Genomic DNA, 4,374 nt, shown 5'->3' with positions numbered 1-4,374 from the left:
CTCTATTCTTGTGGTATTTAATTGTCTTATTAAACCACGGGGGACACCTGCTTCGAGGTCGACACTGCTTGATCGGAACAGATGCAGCAATAGCTAGATTTAATGTATTGTAGAACGATGACAATAAGCTTTCAATACTACCGGTTGAGAAGTCAAGCGTCAAATGTGAAAGACGATGTTTTAGTAATGCAGTATTGATTTTATAAAAATCATAATAATTATTTAAAAAAGTTTGATTTGGCACATTAAGGCATTTCAACAAACCATGATTCATATGATGAAAGGAAATGCATATTGATAGATGATAAGGATCCTCAGGTAAACTAAAAGGTGGACAACGATTTACGTTAATCTCGGGAAAATTGGCAAAGCAGAGATCAAGCAGTCTACCATTACAATTAGGGGTACGATTATATTGACCCAAATTATGATCAAACAATTCACTAAAGAACACAACAGCCCTATCAGACGTTGAAGTAGGAACCAAACAGCTAAAATTATCAGTGTTACACCAATTGACTTGAGGCAAATTGAAGTCACCCAATGCAACGACCAAATCGGTGGGTCTAGACCGCTTGGCCACTTCACAAATGAGGGCAGCGTGTATCTTGTAAATGGAGATATCAGAATTTGGGGGAATATAGGAGCAGCTTATAAATAGATGTTTATCAGGCATATTCGCACGAATAGCGATAAATTCAACGTCAGGAGAAGTGGGAAATTCAATTAAATTGGACGGGACTGACGCAGATATGGCAATTAATACACCACCACCAATGCGATTCACTCGATCATTTCTAAAGACTTCGAAAGAATTATGAAAAAGCTCCGACGAATGAAGATCGGGTTTTAGCCAAGTTTCAGTAAAGGCCAAACAGAAAAACTCCGTGCTCACTGAATTTAGAAAAGTGGAACGAATTTTCGAATTTAGACCCTTAACATTTTGATAAATGAGAGACAGTGGGCCTGAAGAAACAATTAGTTTTTTGAAGGCGACAAGATTATTGCCTTGGTATTACGGGGACGATCTCGAGGGATAAATTCCTTAATTAACGATCCTACTGGGCACAGTGATTTGTTTAACAACATATCACTGTTTTCAGTCGGAATTGATATTTTAAAATAGGAGATTGCCCTAGCTTGAGAAGGAGCCATTTTGAAGATGCTAACGCGCTTTAAGTTGACTGATGGGGCTTTCGTCGCCAGATAATTTTTTATGTTATCCACCGATGTTTCAGGTGCCAGTCTTGACACAAATATTGCTTTTCTGGGAGGACGAAACGTCATTATTTGGAACAGGAGGGGGGTTCACGGTAGGAGACTTTCGAGTTGCCACTTTAGCGTAGCTTAAAACCGACGGACTTGCCGGTTTGTTTGTAACTGTTTTGCTACCAAACGACTCAGCAATATCGGAAACATTATTGTTCATTTTAGAGTTAGAGGGAGCGGTAACTTGCACCAACGAATCAGATGTGGAGAAAGCCAGAGGTGACGTCGCACACGCTACGCTACGAGTAGAAGATGAGTGTCCGATAAAACGACACTAATCAAAACTAGACTTAATGAGCTCAAACTTTGCCCACAAGGAGCCGAGATTTCTACTCAGTTCCGAGAAACCATAACGGGTCTCCGTGAAAAGTTTATAAAAGTCAATGTCCCGCTGTCTACAGTCAGGACATGACCATCTTAAGCCTTTAGACGGGTCAGCGTCTGCGTCAGCAGCACGGCCGAGAATACTGGCACACTTTGCATGACCAAAGCGCTCGCAGAGCCAACAAGAAACGAATCTATCAATTAATCCCTTAACAAAGATTTCATTTTACGATATTTTGCGCGATTTGAACTCAAATACTTGAACTAAATTTTATAAACAGACTGACTTGTTTCTAACATTCTTATAACTCATATACTAATAGAACCAAGTGCTTGCTTGCCCTATGCATGGCCCTTTATCAATCTCTCCCCCAAAAATTATTCGATTCATTTCAGCAACGAGTCGCAGCTGAAAATTCGGTCTAGCAAATTTTTTACTATTAACTCAAATTATAATCAAATAATGACCTCTTTTTTGTATTTAGTCTTATAAGAATGGATCAAAGCTGGCTTTTGGTCAATGCCATAAAATGAAATGTGCTGGTCTTTCCCAACTTGAATGAATGAACAATTTGTGATAAAATATCTTTACCAGAAAAACAACCAATCTTTTCACGAACAAACGGTATAATAAACGCTAAAATTACCATAAAATTTCAAAAATTCAATAAAGTGATTATTTAATTAAACCCAATATACGCAAGTCCATTAAATAATTTTCCAATAGGACCAATTGGCATAACTCTTAAACTGCACAGTCACAGCAGTACTGTTTCATTTGTTTTTTCAATACACGGCAAATTAATGTACCTCAATGGACTTTTTCTCTTGTTGACATTACCGAAGTATTTTCAAGGTAGTTATCTAATGTCGTACCTGAGAGTCTTTCCTAGCCTAAACCCTGCTTGATAAAATTTTATCACTCTTTCAGGATTTTTTTTATGAAGAAGTTTTAAGGTAACCTGGAACCTGAATACATTTAGATAATCTTGTAACTTTCAGTTTATTTATAATTTACTTACTTTTATTTTATAAAGTAAGGAAGCAAATCTAGAAAATTTAACAAATAGCTGGTCCATACTTAACTGGAGGAGCATTTGTCTCAACTTTGTCTTAAATAACTTGATTTTTTCTTCCTGTTTGTAATCAACGAAACACTATTTTTTAAGAAACATGCAGACTGTGATTTTTGGACGAAATGTTTTTACACAGCTCTCTCGGAGGTTTTTCTCAGCAAGGGAAGTATAACTTGTTTTTTTCACTACGACGAAAACTAAGAATTGTTTTGCCTTTTAGGTCTCTTAGCCTGTAGGAATTTTGTTTACAATTAACTATTTTTTGGCTTGTTTCAATTATTGCAATATCGTAATGTACACTTGTTTTCAATAGTATTTTTCTACTTCACTCCCATTCCACCAATTGCTTGCTAGGACACAAAGTTTTTTATTCTTATATTACGGGCAATGAATAATCAGTAAATATAGAATAGAAAGCCTCTCCATAAATTTTTGCTGTGTTTCTTACGTACTTTTCTTTATGAGTGAAATTTTGTTGCTATAATACAGTTTTTTAAAATTTCTGGCAATAACAAATTTTTGGAACCTAAGATTCCGTAGATTGAAGGGTACTTTTGTCGATTTCTTAATCAATCTTTTTTCTAAATATAAGTATGCTATTTATTTTTGAACATTACTTATACCAGTAACTTTGCTAGCATCAAAATAAGTAAACAAACATATATTTTCTAAATTTAAAATGCAATATGAATTGTACCAAGTCATGATCGCATTGAAATCCACAACTTTATTGGACATAGTGACCTACTGAACATGTTTTGTGTTATTTTTTATGATATTTTTTTTTAAATTTTCCCTTCCCTCAACTTTTACTTTTCCCACCACAAATCCTGATAGAGTTTGCTTCACTGTTCAATGTCTACAATATTGAGAATTTTTTTACTTTTTCGCTTCTTTACAAATTCTCATGCAGTGTACAAATTTTCGCCCAACTTTTCGTTTTATGAGAACAAAGATGATGAAAGAAATTCGCTTATTTGCTTTCTCATTTTCCTTATTTTGTCACAAACACCTAAACAATTGTTCTCCTATTAATATTTTTCGTTTTAATCCACAATCCAAAATGCAAGCGTGAAATCAATATCTAATCTGCGGATCGTATATAAGAGAACAATTTTTTATTACATACGAGCAACTTCTGCTTCGAATTGGATTATTTATGAAACTAATGAAACGCCAAAACCATTAAACCAAAGTTTACCTCCTAATTAGCATTAATCTATTATCAAGTTTTTAACCTTCAATTCCAGCAGAAATTTTTACGAATTCCAATTAACAATAACAATACTACGATAGAGTTGCCATATTATGTTACAATATGGTGTCTTAAAGAATAATGTTACCGCAAAATTAGCTGAAATGAAACAGGGACGCATTGAAAATAGCATTGAATTACTTGTTTATAAAACACGAAGTAAAGTTCGGTTAAAAGGCGATTAAAGAGTCAATTTTGTTTTTATCTGACGTATATATTTCCTAATTACGCATTATAAGCCATGAAAAGGTATCGATTCCAAATTTTGATCTCGTTTCATTTTGTTTTCGCTTTAAATGCAAGGCTGCACAAAATGGAGTATAGATAAGGTTTTTTATTTAGAATTCTTATAAGAAGTTGTAAATATCCTATTGAAAATCAGCTGATTTCCATTTTATGTTGCGTATATGAAATAACTTAAAAAGGAAACTAAAAAACATTCTGTATCTA

Source organism: Glossina fuscipes, unplaced genomic scaffold (genome assembly GCF_014805625.2).
Source record: "Glossina fuscipes isolate IAEA_lab_2018 unplaced genomic scaffold, Yale_Gfus_2 59, whole genome shotgun sequence".
In the NCBI taxonomy this organism is placed as follows: Eukaryota; Metazoa; Arthropoda; class Insecta; order Diptera; family Glossinidae; genus Glossina; species Glossina fuscipes.
Note: the sequence above shows the minus strand (reverse complement) of the source record.